The sequence below is a fragment of the Anser anser genome (assembly GCF_964211835.1).
Source record: "Anser anser genome assembly, chromosome: 6".
In the NCBI taxonomy this organism is placed as follows: domain Eukaryota; kingdom Metazoa; phylum Chordata; class Aves; order Anseriformes; family Anatidae; genus Anser; species Anser anser.
The window spans coordinates 12,228,297-12,249,155 of record NC_139726.1 but is presented as its reverse complement, the minus strand read 5'-3'; the positions used below and the strand labels follow the sequence as shown (position 1 = coordinate 12,249,155).

General features: G+C 38.9%; 1 long non-coding RNA gene across 14 annotated transcripts in view; it reads right to left on the bottom strand.

Annotated features, from left to right (window-relative positions):
• LOC310901738 overlaps positions 1-14,573 on the bottom strand; it is a 283,646-nt gene extending 269,073 nt beyond the window's left edge. For all 14 annotated transcript variants that reach the window (XR_014586092.1, XR_014586093.1, XR_014586094.1 and 11 more), the window contains exons 1-3: positions 14,433-14,573; positions 13,562-13,603; positions 10,741-10,818 (exon numbers count right to left, since the gene is read on the bottom strand). This is a non-coding gene — a long non-coding RNA (uncharacterized lncRNA). The remainder of the gene's footprint in view (positions 1-10,740; positions 10,819-13,561; positions 13,604-14,432) is intronic.
• Between the last annotated feature and the right edge of the window lie 6,286 nt (positions 14,574-20,859).

Genomic DNA, 20,859 nt, shown 5'->3' with positions numbered 1-20,859 from the left:
ATACCCAGCCTTACTCTTCTCGTGACCATGGGACACAAGAAGTACTTCTCTCTCATGTCAGCTGGGCAGCCAGGTGGACACGCTCCCCACAGGGAAACAGGATATCCAACCTGCCATCTTGTGACTGTTTTGTGACTACACCCTCTGTTTTGCTCAGTGTAAAGGACTGTGTACTACAGTGCTCAACTAGTTTCTCACACAATGCTCTGGCAAAAGCAAAGCAAAACAAAAACACAACCTCAGTCCTATGATGAAGTAAAAAAAAAAAGTCCAAGTAGCAATAGGCTTATACTGTAGCATGAAGGAGCCAGGCTGGTCACTAATGGAAGCTTCCTGAATTCAGGTAGCAGAGCACTGCAATTAGCTCTCTGGAAAAGGTGTTGGCAGCTCTATCACTGGATGCTTTTAGGAAGACAGAGAATACTGTATTGGGACAAGAAACCCCTGTAGACAGATGCCCCCCCCCCCCCCCCCCCCCCCCCATAGCCTGGTGGGAAAGAGCTAGAAAATAATATTAATCAAGATGATCAGCCTCCTGTAAGAAAAGAACACTTCAGCAGACCTTCACCTGGCATTAAAATGTAACACAGTTGCCTAGTCTCCTTAATAGTTTTGGTCATGATTTGATATTAAAGCAATATGATGGAATGTGCTTGGTTAAGAAAAAAAAGCTATTTCCCACACACTGTTTATGAACATTTTTAGAAATTGTACAGGTTTTCTTTCCCCACAGAGAAGGCATGCTGTGATTTATGGAGTGAAATAGTGAGCTTAATTGGGAAGGAGATATCATTGTTGACAGCTTTGTCTTCGCCTGGTAAATAATAGAATAAATCGGCAGGGAGCACTTACTCCCCATCAGGGTTTCGGACAGCGAATTTTGGAGGCCACACGCTTTCTGATGTATTTGCAGTACAGCTTGCATCCTGTTCGGGTTTTACCTGGCAGCCAGCTAAGTACCACACAGCTGTTCGCTAACCTCGCTCCCCTCTCCTGCCCCCCTACCTCCCCAAGTGGGATGGGGGAAAGAATCAGAAAAAGGCAAAACTCATGGGTTGAGAGAAAGACAGTTTAACAGGACAGAAAAGGGAGGGAAAATAATAATGATGCGTATACACATACACACGTGACGCACAATGCAGTTGCTCACCACATACAGACTGATGCCCAGCCACAGCCAGTCCCTGAGTATTCTTAAATGGGTTTGGCACTTGTTGTTTATTTAGTAAGAAAACATTAATTTACAAAAAGGCCATTTAAGCTTTTTCTTGAGCACGTTTTCATTGCCCACCCCCATTATCAGTTTCAGGACAGAGTTTACAGAACCAAGAGACCCAAATCATATGCATCCATATTGTCTATAAGAATGGAGCTCAAACACATAACACCTCATTCTCCCTGTTCTGAGAGACAGTTAGCTCACACCAGGCTGGGGCCTACCAGATTAGGTAAGGTAACAGACAAGATATGTCAAATCAGAATTCACAGGTCATATGGAAGGCCTGCAGATCATTAGATTAATATATAGAGAGATATTTATTAAACTAAGGGACAACTCAAGCTCAAACAACTACACTATTGTTTGCACAATATGAGCCATATGCTTCTCAATAGTAGCGTGCATTCCTTGTATTGACAAGTGCCACATAAATAGCGTGGACTGTGGCAGAAGCTGCTGAATGCCAGTGTCATTTGGGGTAACATATTCCTCCTGCCAGTATAAGGGACAGTTTACTGTTCTGAGCTGCAATTCCACTTCAGAGGAATTTTTAAGATCATAACAGGTTCTCCATGTCACGTTCCATTGTTTCTTAGCTGCTAGTTTCCATTTGTTTCTCCAAGATTATTCAGCTTGCATTGTAAGAGTAGTCAGACTGGTATTTTGCAGGGCAAGGGGCGAAGATAGGGATTACAGAAAATGTTGGCCTTTTTAGTTGAGATAATGGTATTAGAGCAACCTGTTGCTTAGGATACTACTCTCAAGGCTCTGCACCAGTCTTCAGAACTCTATGAACAATGAGGCAAAGCAGTTTCACAGAGGTCAAGATGAAGTAACATGGAGGAAATAGGGAAAAAAATGAATGATTTCTAGCTTCAAAGAGCAGCCGCCTGAGGAATGACATAGTATGTGTTTCACAGGGACTCTACACTCTAGTGACCACCTGTAGGCGTTCTGCTTCCCACTCCGTTGCCCATGGGGAAAGTCAACACTTCCACATATCTGAGCTTTCAGTGACCAAACACATGCTTTTCCTTCTTAGCAGTAGACAACAGAATGCATCTAGTCCAAATTATTGTATTCTAATTCAAAAAAAACCCACAGCTATTTTTGTTACTCTTAAACACCTATTCTGAATGTCACAAACTGTCCACTTCTCTTTCCTTATGTCATTTTTTTACCTGAATAATATGCTAATATGAGGTCTATAGTATTTTGTCAAGATACCAACCTTTTCTCCTCAGAAGAATGATTTCCCACCACCAACAACTTGATGTGGGGAAACCCAAAACACTTTTCTTGTTTATTGTCTTTTATGCTATCCAATTGACCTCCTGAGAAGTGGGGACCCTCCTACATATCAAGATTTCAGGTTGAAATTCCTTGCTCCCTTTTAACACCCTAATAGGCATGAACTTGCAGCTCAGACTCACTGACTAATCATTCTGGCCTTGGGTTTAAATTCATTTTCCTTTCTTCCAGAGACTCTCCACCTATTTAAACTCCTGAGAGCACAACACTACACTGAAATAAATACATTTCAATATATTTTTATATTTTCCCTAACAATTTTCCAAGGTTGCTTCACTCTACAATTAGAATAAGACTACAAAAGAAAACCTCTTCAAACCATTTAGGGAAACTAGAAGTAGTTTCTGTGCGAAGATTGCATTCAGATAACAAAAAATCAGGTGTTGAGTTTGCCATTAGCTGTTGACTAGACTGAAGTGGTTTTCAACAGTTTTTAACTTACAACATCTGTGAAGACTATCACTTTGCAAGCTTAACCTTACTCTCAACTGGCTTGTCACCATTCACAGACCCCTAGAAAGAGCCATTGGGTCCCAGGAAGAAAGCAATGGCTCACAGCAGCTCTGTATTTCTCATAATACTAAATCTGAGATTTGAGCTTAGATGAAAATACAGGGTTTGGAGAGGTCAGAGTTGTGGGGAAAGCAGGTTACCTCATCTTGCTACCAGTAAAAAACTAGCCAAAGGTTGGCCAAAGGTTTGATGCCTGAGCTCAGGTGAAATAGGTCAGGTATGACACGGTAATTCATAGTGAGGTTTGTAGCAAATACTGACACTTCTGAGATCATTCTGACCTCACAAATCATTGGTTGTGCTCATTGTACCAAATCACTCACAATTACTCATTATTACATGGTATACATGAGCTGGTATCACGTGCACACATAACCCTTCAAGCTTTGACAGCAACTGCAGAGCCCAAAACTATTCAGAGACCAAAATTATAGGCAACTGTTGAGTATGCACCATATCAGTTGAAATCAATCCCAGAAAAGGAATCCAACTTTATCTAATTTGCCATCCTTCAGAAGTAGAAGATCCCACCAGAACAGCCCTACTAAAGGGGTTTGCACGCCCTCCTAGGAGTACAGAGCTAGGAGTTGCTTATGTCAATTTACTCAAACTTTTCTCACTGCAGATGATCCTACCATGCAATCCTCTTATGAACTGAAGTTCTGTGAACTTTTTTTTTTGGAATGATATTTCATTAATTTGTCCTTTGTTTTTAAGCAGGAAGTCCTGAAATTAACACATAGTAAAGTGAGCAAGGTTTAAGTTAGCTTTTCAGAATCCAATTAGAACTTACTCTTTCTTTTTCCTGAAAAAAAAAAAGTATCAGAAATATATTAACCGTATGCAGGGACACCAAGGTGCCGAATTACCCCTCTTAACTGTTGTTTAGACCTTTTCCCTCCACATCCATTCAATGTAACCTTGCCTTTATTCATGACATCCTAACTTCACTCCCCTTGACATTATTATATATATTTTTTTTTGGTCAATGACAGTTCACTTACAACCTCTGATCAAGAGTAGCCAGAGAATAAATACAATATTAAGATGGTGTATGTGACGGAGAATAAGGAATCACTGAATTAATAAATTGTATCACCTCATCTATTACACCTATGCTGTTCTAGTCATTCTATTCCCAAAGGACATTGCAACATTATAAAGGATTTTAAAGGGGAAGAACAGCTTGGGAAATGCAGTACTTGAACAGAGATGTTAAGTATTGGGGAAATGTATTAGTTTATTCTAGGAAAGAGATAATAATGTGTTACCAAAAAAGTTTTTTTTTTTTTTTTTTTAAATGAAAGAAGAGTCAGTTAAACAGACTTAAATTTGGAATTCTATTCTCTTTTTCTCATAATATGAAGGTGGTCAGGGTGCTTGAAATGTAGCTACAAATTTCCACAGGGTTGTAGTTTTCATTGCCATGGAAAGTCAGTGAGGAAAAGATGTTGGAAAGATTCCTAGAGTGACTACATATTCACAGACACAAGAGTTTGTGCGAATCTGAATCATTAGCGGCCAAAGGTAAAACATTTTAGGAGAGATGGAAAATATGAAAAGTGTTTATCTAGGTAAACAGAGGCTGGTTTTAAGTGGGATTTCTGATAGGCACATGAGAAATATTAATGATGAAAATTCTTATGCCTTCTTCTGAAAGTGATGATGCCCACCACCGTCAGATATAGAATATGAATGAGACCTTGGGTCTGATTTAGTCAGACAGTACCTAACTATACCTATCCATATGGACACCATATGGAACAGGAACCTAATAACTATAAACAAAGCAGGAGACACAAAGGGTAGCTAAATGACCTCAAGAAATATGATCCAGATAATTAGTATGAGTAATGATTGCCAAGTTTTTAAAGTATGAAAACTTTGGAAAGAATTACAAGAGCAGTGATTAATAAATGTGATTGTTACTTTCCTCTTTACTGTTTAAGAAAGCATCCCTAATGTCCAGAAAGTTTCTGCAACCAGAATACAGAGGCAGACTAACCAGGCTATAACACAATCTTTTTCTCCCTTAGAAATGAAGATTATAACAAAAGCCTCCAGCAAAATGCAGGGAGACCAAGGACATCCTATTGCAGTTATGTGTCTCAGTGAGGAATCAGAAAGTTTCCTAGATAAATCTGTGAATTCTGCTGAAGGCTTCACTCTGCTGATATAATTTATCTTCTCCACGTATCTGCATATTCTTATGCAGAGTCACTGCTAGAAAGTGTCATCTGTCTCTCAGAAGGTAAATAGGCAGGGATATTAACATTCCTTGCATTCACACCAATAATGTGAAAGATCATCAGTGATGATTCAGACCCCATGGCATGTCTTCTTATAAGTGATTTGCTAGCTTGTACACCTAATTACTTACAGATACTCATGTGTTGCATAGATGATGATCACTTCTTTGACTAGCACCTTTCTTGGATTCACAGAGAATCCTCCTAGACAGAGTTGTCATTTTCTCCACTGCCCTGTTTCCCACTCCTTCCCACCCCCTTACTCTTTATTTTGGTAACCTTAACTCATAGAAAGCTAAGTGACAGGAGCAAGTGGCAATATTGCTTTCTCCAGCTTCACAATAGGTAATTTCTTGCAATATCAGTTTAGCAACAGGAGGACAATAAAGTGTCATCTGAGAAAAAGCAGGAGAGGAGAGAAAAATACGTAAACAATTTATTCTTCCTAAGAGCTAAAAAGTGCGTGTGTGTGTGTGGGGGGGGGGTCCTCACTCATTTCTCCTTTTTCCTGTGTCCATCAACCTGGTAGCATAACAGTGACATACAGAAATACTGCTCTCTTAGGTCCCACAGTTTAAAGTTTAATAATGAGCATTTTTCTAGAAAATGGGAGCATCCAGGATGTCTCTGTCTCAATATGTTATAGGGAACATGAGCATTTCTTATCAACATTTCAGTGAGATATGGGGCTTACAGTCTGGTGTGAGCAAAGCACACTTAAATATTAGAAGCACCATTTCCCAAATTGCCTGCCAATTCTCAAATGACAGTGCATAAATTCAGGATGGTTGACCCACTAACTATTCAGTTTCCACACCTATTGCTCACCATGTGAAAACCAACTTCCTATAGACTGAACAGTTATACAGCATATGTACTTCCAAGTATCTGGGAAGTTGGCATGCCAGACTTGGATTCAGTTTAATATAGAGATAGAATTCAGGATCTTAAAACAGGAAAGTACTTGTGCTTCAACCACCCTTTACAAACAGGGAAGTTTTCTTTTATAGATGTAGAGGATTTGTTTGCCCCAAAGGACATTTTAGGGGTTTATGAACTGAAAGATAAGAGATCAATGTGATCCTCAAGACTATCCTCTTGCATACCATATAGCTAAGTTTCTCCCAGCAAGACTGTATTATTCCCTAAACACCCTACCATCCACTACATTTAAGCATAACAGAGGAAACTCTTTGGTGAAAATTTACTCGGTTTGAACTTTTTGTTGATTTAAATTGTCTTTGTTATGCCTTTATTTGAAGGTGGACATGCATTGTAAACTCCCCACACATCCACCAGTAACTAACAAGTTAGTTCCTATTAATTATGCCTTTACTATTTAAGTATCAGTAGATGTTTCCCCAGTTTCGAGTGTTATGTTGAGTGCCTTCATTTAATGGGTATTTAATCCAGAGTTTTCAAGGCAGAAATTAAGTACTGTTTAAACACCACCTTGACTTTGAAAGATCTGAGTCAGTGACCTCACTGGATTGACTCCAAAAAGCAAAAGAAACACATATTATTACAATCTAAAGAATATCTTAACATTTAAAGGAGACATTCACATCATCTTACTGACATTCAGACAGAATCACTATACCTCTGCATGCAGATTCCCAATTAATCAATACTTTCTTCATTAGACCGAGGTAGATACAGCACCTGCATCCCCCCAGGGGGAAGCCTGATGGTGACAGACGCCTGTCACATTCTTGCCCGCTCTGGCTGCCAGCAGTGCAGAGCGAGGCCAAGCAGGGTCAGAACTCTCCCTGCAGCATTTTCCAAGTTTATTTTGTACCTGCCTGCCTGCCATGTACCCCAGGGCCCTCAGCATATTTCTCTTCTGCATTGCATCACCCATTCTCACCATGCTGTGTCTTCTATTTCCTTATCCTCTTCTCCATTCTTCTGGATGTTCCCCACAGCATTTGCCTTCATCTCCCACTTCCACCCACCCTCTCCTCTCTCTTCACAGACCCCGCGTGACACTCCTCATCTCTCCTCCTGCAGCAGCTTCAAACTGGGCAGCTTGTCTCTTCCCCTGTTCCTTGTTGATTCTGACTCCTCTTCCACACTTGATAACAGCAACCCAGACTTCCTCATCCGTAACACATCACACCCTTTATCTGCATATTCCTCACCTGTACAATCTTGTCTGATGCACAGTTCAGGTTTATATGTATTATGCAAGGTGTTTCCTTTCACTGTATACACAAACCTAGAAGAGAGGTGCTTGCCAACAACCTGTAGACAGTTCTGAAAACACTAACCAGATATAACTGCCTGCTTCCTGGGGACTAACAGAAAAGGCTCTAGATAGGAAATTTAAGAGGGAAAATAGCATCCCTTGTGACTTACACTACACCCTGCAGTCAACTTATATCACAAAATAAAAACTAATGTAGCTACATCCTTAACAGTGCTTATGTACTTAGAAAAGATGTACAAAGTGTGTGCAATAACTCCACCTGGTGATTCTCAACATGATCTAGTCAGCTTAAAGTTGTCTCTTAGGAGTAAGAGGGAAACATCACTGCTATGCAAAGTAAAGGCCTAATTTGTAATGTAAGCAGCATATAAGCTCTGCACTTTGTTCTTATCCTTTCTTTGACTTGACCTGTAGATCACATTTCAGACTCAAAACATTTATAAACTGGAAAATAGTATCTTATCTTTCCCTCAGAATACATATTTAATGCTTGGTATGATAGTAAGAGCTATATACGTCCCATAGAAGACAGTTAAACAACTATGAAAGTATCCTCTAAATTTAAATTATCATATTCAACAGCAGAATATAAAAAGCATCTCCTCCCTCCTTCATAACTCATTCTTCATTTTCTAGAAGAACAGTGCATCTGACATTCAAAATGCAAAACTGAAAATCAAATAGACCATCTTCCCTCTCACCTTTAAAGAAAGCACTGATACCAAGAACTGTCCAAACCTATCCATCAGAGGAAATTGATTTTTGATACTAGAGCTACAGACTATTGTGGATTGAAAGGAAGTGTATTGCTATCCTATAGCTGTAACAATAACATTTCTCATGTCTTTCAGTCCAAAACAAGAGGTGCTGAGCTACATTTCCTTGCCTCTCACACAATATCCTTAACGCAAAAATTTTTCCAAACACTACACAGAGCCTCTCAGGCACACAGATACAGATTTAATTCTCTACAGTATATTGTCAAAGCTTCCTGCTTTAAATGGAACTGACCAAAAGTTGTGTCTGCATGCACATCTACAAGCATGTATTTGAGGTTTTGCTACAGGTTCTGCTCATGAAATTTCTCAGCCTTTCGGTAACTGATACTGTCATACACTTATGAGCAATTATAACAAGCCCTGTTATAACATGTAGAAAAACCTCAGCTATTTACATGTCCTAAAATAAACAATATCTAAAGGTAAAAAACACACTTCAAAATAAGACATTGTTTTTAAAATATTTCTTTCAGTTCAGACAGTACATTTTTCATGTTTCTATAAATGTAGAAAAAAGTCTTGTTATCAACTCTTATTGATTTGTAGGAAACAAAACTAAGACTTTTTTGCCTTTTTTTTTTTGAGTAGGAAACTCATCTGATATGAAAAGCATCTCAAACATCTTTTACTAATTAGATTGTACTTCAGAGAGCAGCGGTGTGGAAAAAGTGTAAATCACCACAGTGAAAGACCACTGGGTAAATACTCCAAGCACAAGTGTATGGATGAGCCTTCTGGTTTCTCCTTCAGTATTGTTAACAGTGCTACAAGTCACTACTGCCTCTGAAGCTGATGCAAGTGCAGCAGTTGCATGCCCTTTAGAGCTATACTTAGACCGCCACAAAGTAAAATGAAAGTAAAGCCATTTGAAATAGTTCTTGCAGATAATTATTGTTTCTCCATTATACCTTACATGAATCAGGAAGCAACAGCATGCTTCATCCCAAGACACCCAGAAGTCAGGGGAGTAGACAGAAGAGTTCTTTGCAATACAAAGCTCTGCAGCCACCCCAAGTTATTAATATTTATGCAGCAGCACTTCCCTTGCTCATTCACTAATGTGGTTATGCTGTTTCCAAGCTACATGCAGCATTCCCCTATTTCTGTACAAAGTCATGATCAGATACTAACACCCAGTGACACTGCACACACTAATAACCCTGCAGGACTCTGAATGGGTACGCACACCTATGTTTACCTTGTAAGTTGTTTATGAACTGAGTTGGGGATAAAGAGCACCGTGGCTTCAGTAACTCCTTGTTGACAAATATTGTCCACCTTAGTCATTTGATGCACTATTTTCCTGAGACGATTCACTTTACTATTCACACCAAGCCAGGCTTATTACACGCACACACACACACACCATCCTCTCCATCAAGAACAATTGTTAATACTTCTGGTCCTTCACCAGAGGCTGGATTTGTCTCAGCTAAATTTAGCTGTCTAGAGAAAGTATAGCAGTTCACAATCAACAAAAAGAGCCTCTAGAGACCAATTCATGTCAGACACATTTCTTAGTGCGGGCTGATTCTGAAAACACTTCTCTCCACCTATGACACATGAAGACTGATCAGACAGTTTTGACTACACAGCAGATGATCCATGCATTTAAAACAGATAAAGAATGGCTACTAACAGATATCACAACTTCAACATAACTCTTTGGAGATAATAACTTCTCAAATTGTAGATATTTTCCCCATGAAAATGGCAGTTGCCAAGATACAGTGCAATGAATAACATGGTTCCATTGAATAACAGTAAACATGTCCCGTTCATTCACAAAGTGATTTCTGAATCACTTTGCAAGTCCCATCCATCAAGAACCATATGGTAAAGAATTCAGCAACAGCAGTCCTGAGCGTAGTGACACTTTTCAAGGCTGTAGCTACTGAAGTCATTACAGTAGAAATATCATACCCATATATAAAGGCAGATGTAAGCACATTTGTTTTTATTCCTTGCAACAAGTCCAGAACGAGTTCATAAAAAAAAATGGAAATTGCATGAAATGCCATTATATCAAGCATGAAAGTCTGACATCTTCTGTAGTTAACAATAAATTATTTCCAATGTTTGCCTGTTTTTAAAAAAGTTATCCAAAACTAACATCACAACATCCTTAAGTTATTTCAGATATAATAGCCTACAGAAAGCATTCAGTGACAAGTATGCGTACTGGAAAACTTTGTATTCCAAGATAGGGAGTGGCATATAATATTCTAGGAGAAAACCTACACACACAGAGCACGTAGTATGATCTCCTTTACAGTTGAACTACCCTTCTTTGCTCCCACACTTCTGTCAGTGCAGTAGGAAGAAATGGGGAACTCCAAGTCCCAAATGGGTGTTATCACTCATTAGCACTAAAAGCTGTATTGAACCTGATATTTTTGGCAATTAGTCAATAACAGATCTGCAAAAGTCTATGATTTCAGAGGAACTGCCATCTCCTACCTGAGTCAGACCCATGGTCACAGTCCGGCAGCTTTTTCACTGGGATCATCACCAAGGGCTTTACCTTAGGTTGTAAGCCTTGGAAAATAAAGCATAGCTTAATTTCGCAACTCCTACTGGTAAATATCTTTCTATATACAAAAACATAGAAACCCATCATCCACTATGGGGTAGCTATTACACCACGTAGATTTCTCGATGCTTTTTAAATAAGAAAAAATAATAATTTTTAAAAAAAACGTTGTTTCACTTGGCATAAGTAATGTCAGTGGGACAAAAAGTTCCACTAGTGAGCTGTGCATGCTGTAAGAATACATTTATATCAAAAAAATCTAAATTCTGAGAGAAATATATTCTACAAGAGAAATAAGGTTATGGAACAACTGACTACAGCTGCACTTGAGCAGATTTTTAGTACCACAGAGTACTAATTGATTGAGGGTTCCTGTTCCTGTCTATACCAAGTTAGGAAGTTAGAAGGGGATGATACCATTGTCCTTCCTGAGAGCCTTGTCCTACCCAAGTTTATAACACCTCATTTAAACTTTCTTTTCAAAAAGAAAAACAGCCTAGCAGACCAACATGAGAGCTTGCCCAAAACTGTGTTATTCTTTATCATAATCAACCTTGAAATGGCACTGTTCTTTTTATTTATATGTTGTCATAGACATGCTTAGCCAAGGAAGAAGTCAGAATCACAAGAGCATTTTCTTTAACTTGGTGCATTCGGTCAGCATTTCAAACATGATTGAATCCTAGGTGGCTTCAACATCAGGATAAATGATGCTAACTTATATTAGCATTTTAATTCTCATCCCTCTTTGGGGCTTGATAGTTTATAGACAGACATAAAGCAAAATGTATGATGCTTTATGGAACAATTAAGATAAAAAGCCAAATTCAGAACTTCCTTGCACTTTATGAAACTTCTGGGAAAGTCTCCCAGATTCAGTATAGAACCAAATTCATTCTAGTCTCTTGAGATTAAAATCCCTGTACACACCCTCAAGTTCTAAAAGCATTTATTATCTGGATCCTCAAGGAATTACAGTTACATATAAGCTTCTGTGGTCCTTTTGTACACCTTTGTCTGTTGTGTATCACACCCAGAATTCACAGCTTGGGGTGGAGCATCCTTGCCCTCTCCCCTGTTGTTTGCTCAGGGAAGAGCAGCCAGACCAATGACTTGTAGGAAACACTTAAAACCTTTAAGCCAAACAAACAAGGATTGAAATGGAGCAGGCAGAGGTAACACCAATTTGGCATCCAACATTATTTAATTGGGACAAGTGTCTTCATCAATGGCTATTTGAAGGGAGAACAAAAGGAGGCTAAACTGGCTACTGTCTCCGACAACTGCTAATTTGTGCTGCAAGATGGAGAAATATCAACTGCACTGTTAATTTCTATATTACGGAAATTAATCCTCTCATTTGCACAGCAGGAAGCCAAATTACACCATCACATGCAAAAATAAATCTGACATTTTGAGAATTTGACACTGTACCACAAAGAGCTGGTTCCAACATTACCTCCCATCTCACAGAGATAGCATAAAAGCATCTTTCCTGGACAAAGACACCAACAGAAAAGCAGCCAGTTCCTCAGCTGATGAAATTTGGCAGAGGTCTCCCAGTTTGAAGAGAACAGCTGTCATCTGCCTCACAGAGATGCAGAATATAAGGAAAGGTGCATTTGTATGAGTGGGAGGAGGAGATATCTTTCTAAACCAGCAAGAGATCTTGCACCTGGACCTACAGCACCTTCAAGTTCCAGCCATAGCAGATGCCCCATGTACGCACCCCATAGCTACCACAGGGAACTTTTGTCCTAAAAACAGGATATTGCAACAGACAGCACACAGCTAAAATAGGACAGATGAAAAAAGTCTACCTGCAGTGATACAGCACTGAGAGTTCCATCCTCTGTAAAAAGCATGTTGCCTGTCACTTAACTAACAACTACAGAATGCCTGAGGAAAGGCAAGGTTTACGTGGTAAAGCATTTTAATCATTTTTAGTTAGTTTGGTTTTATTTAGTTTAATTCAATTATTACTCAGAATTTGAGTGTTAAAGACTTTCATACAGATCACAGATTCCCCAGTGGGGAATCTCATCCACCTGCTGATTTTCTCTCATTCATTCCTCTCTCCTTTGTGGATCCGGTCCTCTCAGTTTTCATTTATAAACGTCAATTTCAAGAAAAAGTTAATGTAAAAGACACGCAACTTCATTTATTAAATAGCCATAAGAGCAATCACACTTTACTAAGTCATTGATTAGTGAGGGATACTTAAAAATTAGTATGCATCTGTGCAGTTAGTATAATCTAAATTGTTGATTATGAAAAACCTGATTATAATCATCCACCACATGCTGCTTATATCCAAAGCACACCTATATATCTTTTCAAACTCCTGTAAACCATTTAAAATTGAACCTTCACTTAGGAAGTGTAATTAAAAAAAAAAATACAAAGATCTTCCACAGAAAACAGAAAATGCACCTGCCAGTTCAAATCTGGCAAGGTGATGCTCATAGCATTAACAGGTGCTGTTTGTGAAGGTATTTGCTTCTCCCTGCTTAGCCCTGGCACAACCACCTCTTCCTGCCTGTCACTCAGGACGGTGACAACCTGGGAAGATGGGCTTCAAGCCACGGCAATGACAAAAGCTTTACATCTCCTGCTTCCCCCCTCCCAAATTAAACAGAGAAAGGACAAGATATATCAGCTTTTACACATCACAAAGCTCTGAAGTTTTCTCACATAACCCCAGGATCTACACTCTATTCATAGAAATGTCAATGTATAGGTTCTCACCTGACTTCAGGAGCTTGGGCCTTAGGAAAACAAGCACACAGTCTGAAAGCAGGAACAAAAAAGAGAATTAACATAATGACCTGAAATTCTATTAAAAAGAGGATATTTGCTTGCAGGAATTTCTCCCTCCCTTTATTTCCCCCCATAGAAGTCAGTTAAGCATAACCTTGTTGGTAGATTGTTCTTTCATACAGAAACATAATTAAGATCTGATCTGCAACCACATGCCTTAAATAAAAGGCAGCTGCTTATATGATCTGCTCATTAAGTGCTGTATTCTAAATGCATACAAAGATGCCAAGGTAATTAACAAGGCACAAAAGCTTCTGGGAGTTAAAGATGCAATAGGAGCTGGGTTGAGACTCCTCTTTACGTTTACAGGAAAATGGCAAGAAATCTATGAATGTAGATTTCATTTTAAAATATCTTTGCTCCTGAGGATGACATGGCAGAATTGCTCTTTTTGAAGAGATACAATTTATTTCCTACTGTTATAGATCCTTAAAAAAGGAGAGAGTTTTAGTGTTTCCAGGATTTCTTCTTTCTGCTTTCCTTTAAGCTTCAAGACTTCTTGATAATGTCTTATGGAATGATTTAAACATTTTTGGAAGTATGAAACCTCACCACATAACAAGTAGTTTTCATACCAACTACCACCTCCAAATGTCTGTTTCCCACCTTCTCCCCCTCCTCATAGATCCTTTTACTGTTTTACACTATACTGCAGTCCTGACTTCTCGAAATAGCTATACCATTTCCTTGCATAGAAAAAATCTCCTACTCAAAGTTATTTCACTCTAAAATCCTTGTTTCCTCTTTAGGCACCAAGGCAATTGTAACGCTAAACCAGCTACATCAACAATCCACTTACCATTTTCTGTAAACTACAATTAGAGAAATGGAGAAAATGCATTTTAGCTAGCAAGATACACAAAGTCTTTCCTAGTACCACTACGACCTTTCCTTCCTGTGAACTTCATTTGAAGAGATAGGAAGTATGGTGAAGAGAATTTAAAAGCCACACCTGTGCTAAAAGGAAATAGATTTCTTCTCACAGATGCAATTGTTTATGCTTTAAAAAGAAAGAGAAGAGGGTTTCTTACCAACCAGTTAATTAAGCATGCTTCACAGCTCTCCTAGCATTTATTTCTCAGTATGGCCAAAGTGAAATCCTGGGGTATTGCCATCTTCTCAGTAGCAGGTATATACTTCCCAATTTTTCTCCCATGAAACTCTGAGATTTAACAATACAGCCAAAGGCTGAGTACCTGAGCAAAAAGCAGTAGGAGTGAAATCTCAGAAAATAATCATTGTGGTGGCAAATAAAATTTCCTTTGTTTAACAATACACAACCAAAAAAAAATTTAAAATCAAAATTAGACCAAAGTTTAGAACTAGGTTTACCTTTTTTGCCCCGCCCTGCACAGGAAGAAAATTCTGGCTCCCCACTGGCTGACAGGCCCGTGTTAGACAACTCCCCCGCCAAATTTTTGGGGTCAGGGTGTACTAGACTGGGGTACTTAGTCTCCAGGTCAGAGCAAGTCTTTGTAAAACATCCAGCTAAAACGTGGCCCATTTCTCTATGTGACGGCACAGGCTTGACAAGGGAGGGACTATATAAAATCCACAATTAGGACTTTTGCTGGAATACAGAAAATATGTTTGGAGTGAGCTTAAAATCTTTTGAAGACCATACTTAAACACAACATTTCCACAGTATAGCAAAGCTCTTTCATTATTATTATTACTTTTTTTTTTTTTTTTTTTTTTAAGGATAATTGTGGGCATTTAAGTCCTCTTGAAATCTAGTTGTATTCCCATTAGCCAGGAGCAATAATTGACAGCTCTCTTTCTCTGGAGTCAGGAAGAGAGAATCACGTGGAGATGAAGGAATTTTATAATAGGCCTAAACTCTGGGGTTTCTTATTATCCTTTAGGATGTCTGATCCTGAAGGCCCTTCAAAAACTGAAATACAGATGCTGACATTTAAAGGCTTTCTAACAGGGGGGGAAATGAGAGAAGGAAAAAAAAATACCTATCAGATATGTTTGCTATATGAAGAAATAATAAATACCAGATAAAAATTTTTATTTCAAACAAACAAACAAAAAAAAAAGACACTGAGAAAACATAAGTCTTGCTCTCGTCTCTTTTCAAAATTGAACAAAATTATCTGAACCACAGCAATAATAATAGTATTAATAATGATCATGGTAATGATGATGAAAAGAGATGCACTATTTTAACAAAGACTGAAAACAAACTATACTCTTGAACCTGAAAAATGTGAAACTTGGGGAAAAAGAAAACAAATGGGCATTTCAAAAAGAACAACAAACATAGGAGATAAGTAATCCCAGAGATCACTGAAGTAAGAAAGAACAATGAATTTACAAAGCAGATGGATTTCCAAGTCAGGTGTAGAGAAGCCTGAATGAATCTGCAGAGTTGAAGCAACGGCAGTGAGATTATCATAAAAATGTTTAGCAGCCTTTCTGGAGATGTGAAAAGCTCAGTGATTTGTGATACATTTTTTCAATGCCTGGCCATGGCTTTACTGCAGTTATCCACTGGGGCTCTGGCTGTCTCAGCTGTCTCCCCACCTGCCCCATGGAATCCACACAGCACCGAGGAGCTGTCAGCAGTGCACGGCAGCTGGATGCAGCTGAGGGCAGAGAGCACAGGTTGGTGCTGTCAAACAGCAGGATGCAATGGGATCCGAGTGGCTAGACTTATCCAACACTGATCTCACAGGTTGTACATATTTATGCATTAGTGAACACTGTTGCAAGTGGAGCTGCTAACCTCCTTGAATGATAATTACTTGTCCAGAATTACTTCAGCCAAAAAGTACTGCCTGGCTTGTCTAATTTGCTGATATAGCTGATAGAAGTATCATTGACATTATCCCATTTCAGCCATGTTATATATTTGTTTGTAGTCATCACTACAGTGTTTGGTCCTTACCTCAGGGACTCATCCTCTGCATTATATATGAGGAGTTTATACATGAGGAATTTGAGAGAATGTAATCCCCCGTGTCAACCACCTTTTGTCCCCAGTGGCCTCATTAAAGAAAGAAATACTACCCTTAAGCAAGCACATTAAAAAATGGAAATCTGTGAAGACAATAGCTGAATTATTCAAACTGCTCCTTAGTCATCATGATCATTTTAATGCACATAACCCTGATTTTGTTCACATTGTTTTTTGAAGATGCACTTGATTACTTCTTTTTCCACAACAGTTCCCAGATAAAGCACAGAATTAACTGTTCATTTTACCAAAATAGATGCTCCAAGGCTTTCTGAATGCAGCTTTCCTAATCTTCTAAAAACCTCATCTGGGAATCCAATTCTGATGCATCAGAGTTTCTGCAGATGGTGCAAGCTGCAATGTTGCTTTTGTTAAGGGGGCATCCCTTTCCTAATAGGTAGGAAATAGACTGAGAATACTCAGGACATCTCCCATAAGCAACTAAAACTTTACTAATAATTTTTTGTCCCTTCCAAGGTACAACAGAATCAATTGTCTAGATGGGTGACATCTCACAAAACCATTATGACTGTACAGCTCTCTTACACTGCTTTATACTCTCATCACTTGTTCATTCACTTTCCTGCATTTTCCTGAGCCTGGTAGATATTTAAGAGCAATCAGAAAAAAAAAATATCATAATAAAACTGCTGATTGCAAAAGAAATATAATGTTCTGGCTGATGGGGGTCTAAGACATTTCTGGAGCACTGGGTCACCTCCTCCATTAAAATACTTTGTCTCTTGAAGTGGGTAAAATATAACCAAGTTTTCATGAGGTTACTACCCCTACAGTAATGAGAGTCCCATTTTCCTCTTACAGTCCCATGCCTCATCTTTGCATTGGCAGAAAATCTCATTTCTCACTTCTGTACGTCATTCACTTTCATGAACATAGAGATCACACAGTTTAAATGTGACAGATTTTTTGCCTGTTCTATCAGAATATCCAGTGCTGTTGATTTAGTGCTTGGAAACAGCTTTGAGAACCTCTCTGCATGCCTTTTTGGTGGGCTGGAAAAATATCTGCGAGAAGAGACTTGCAAAGATAAATCAAAGTGTGAGAGACTTTACTAAACTAGAAAAATTTTTATAGCATTTAGATGATACCACAACACTGTTAACCAGAGTGTAAATGATTGAACAAGTGATGAATCCCTTAGAGGAAAAAGCCATTAGGTGGTTTTAAATCCATAAAAAAAACAGTATTATGTGCTATAAAGAGCAACAAGATGTCCTTTTCTTTCCTTTCTAATACAATCCTCATCAGAGTACTCCTATGCAGTCTTCCCAAGGCATTTTATCAACACATGCCAAACAACTCTTTTGTTGAATTTCAATATGATTTACTAATTAGTATTTGACGGGAAATGCTGCTGATAGGCACCATTTTCATCCACATGAGGATCTCATCTTAACCTACCAAAAGGACGCAGAATTTAGTTATTGGTAAGTGCATTTGTTATAGCTCTCACCTCCCAGCCAACTGTCCAAGCAGATCTGATTTCATAAATCCAGTGAAATCCTTTTCTCACAAGTTAAGTCTCTATAAAAATAACAGTGGTTAGGAAATTATTTTTCAAAGGACCCACCCTCTGTCCTCTGGCTGGTTAGTATGGACAAGAGATTCCAACACAGGTTTTCTGTCTTTCCAGCAGAGTATCTGAGTCAACGAGCTTATTAGATCTCCTCAGCTGTGTCTGCTGAAACTGTCCAACTTTGTTTAGCTAATTAAATAACCACTGGAGCAGTAACCTGACTTTCCTCTCTCTCGCATGACTTCCCTAACCTCTTTCTTGTCCAATGAATGTTTAATTACTGAGGTGAAGTGAAACATATGCAACTGAAGAGGTGAGGAGATCTTGCCCACAGCATGCTTGATAGCTTATTTATTCAGGCAGTCTGATGAACAAATGGGTAAGATAGGGTTAAGCATCAACTTTAAATCTTCTGAACTCAAACTTCCCCAAAATTAGGAACCCATTCTCCAAAGTGGCCTGTGGCTAATTAAGATATGTGGTCTGGTTAGCTCATACTTTTGAAACTTACTTAAGAAACTAAGCTAATTATTTTTGCTACCACCTTTCACACCTGCAATGCCCCTGAATAAAACTTTGGGAGGCCGCCCACTATTTTTAACTCCAAGCTCTATAAATGAACATCTAGGGTTAGGAGATTGACTTGTTCAGACCTCTGTGAAAATTGGTAAAACTTCCTCCATGAGAATCTTTTCATAGCATGCCTGGTATACAGTCACTTGTGCAAAAACTTCTTTCCCTTGCTCTTTCAGTAAATAAAAGTATTGTATACTGAGTAGAACAACTAATGAATGAAAACATAATCTGGGTATAAACTCCCATAGGTTATAGAACTATAGGGAAGAGACAATACTTTCTAGAAAGAAATATAGATTACAGAAGGAAAAATAGCCTTTGATTTCTTCCCACTGACTGCAGGTGTTTGGGGCTGTAGTTTTCCACTGCCGGGACTCCTAGAATGAATTCAGACCATGAATCAAAACCCCACTCAGAAGAACAAAATCAAACATCACTCCTGGTCCTTAAATCTGTGATGGATTAAAGTGTAAGGAACATTGTGAAACTCTGGGTCAGCTCATATTAGACATTTGCTGTTAGCAGCTCCCCATGGGAAATGAAATCATCCTAGGGCTCAAACCTGCGGAGTCCAGGCCCCAGCAGAATGCAGGCTGAAGTGAGCAGCTAGCTGCAGCCATGCCTGCTGCTGCCTTGACTCCAGCAGGCATTGTTCTAGACTGCGGGTTTAGGCAATCCTTCAACACAAAGAGGAAAAATGTGCTGACCTCCACCAGCTCTGACAAAGTGTAACTAGGATCCCAGAAGACCACAGTGTTTTTTAACAACCCCTTACCATGGTATTTTTTCCTATATCCATTAAGGTTTCAGAACAATCAGTATTGGATCTTCCTTGTCAAAAGACAGTAAAAAGAGAAGTATTCCTGTGCCTGCAACCTGACAGGGTGACCCCTGAACAAGTATATTGCCACTTCCATGCTTCAGATTCTGCTTCTCTCCTTCTCTCGGCAACTGCCTCTTCTCTTTTCTTAGCAAAGTAACTAGCTGTCTGCAATTTAATTGGGGCAGCGAGAACTACTCTAAGACTTGACTACTTCAAGCAAGCAAGCAAGCAAAACTGCCCCTCTTAGCACCCTGCTGAGGCTGCTGCTTGTTGGGCTTAAGGTTTTTGTTTGTTTGTTTTCTTTTCAGCCCACTGCTTCCCAGCAGATTTTCTCCTGTATGAAGTCTCTGTGTGTGCCCTTTATAGTCTGGGAGGTGAGCTGAGTTTTCATTTACTCACAAGTCTCACAAGTGTTCTCTAAAATAATGCAGGTCAAGGAATGAGAAGCATCCCTATTCTGTACTTGAATTTGAGAAGCAAAGACTGTTTTAACCCAACCTGCCTGTCACAAATGGGAGTTGTCACAGATCTTTCTAAAGGAAAGGAAAACTGTATATCAGGTCGGTAGTTTCCTTGTCTGTTATCTTAGTTGTCAAACAGAAGGAAAAAGGCCTAGTAGAAAGGTGACAGCAAAATAATGATGTTATTATTAGCTTGCTAGATTAGGAACAATCTTTCCTATGGACTGTGAAATCTATTGTTGATACTAATTATTGTAGGTTTTACAGGCAATGTCATCTTCCCTCCAAAATATCATGAGCCACGCTTTGTCACACACCATCCTTTTTTGGGATCCTGTTAAGCAAACACTGAAACAGAAAGATTGACTTCAGTGACGACAACAGGACTATTCTCACACAGAGTGATGCATCTGATTAAGAATTTTGCTGAAAGAAAAAAAAAAAGAGTTAAAATTCTTATTCTTTCACGTTGCTAATAATGTTATGTCCCACTATTTCCTTTAGTTCTTCTCTATTTTCTAATGATAACAGCTCTTCATCTCTGAGTTGCTAGTGTGTCCATTGCAGTGAAACAGAAGTAATAAATTAATTCACCCGGACATTTTTCATTCTTGCCTTTACCTGATGAAAGAGGAAATAATCCATGCAAGTAGATCAGGTTACTTCTCTTAGTGAAATATTCTGTTTCTGTGTACTGTATTTTTACCCAGTTTGTACATAAGCTATAACCATACCAGGCTGCAAAACGAAATCCCAGCACACACACTTTTTCTCTTGCTACTATGAGATGTTATATTCACTGTCCCATAATGCCACCCCATAATCATAGCAAACCTACCGTAAACCTGCCATTTTGGAGAACCT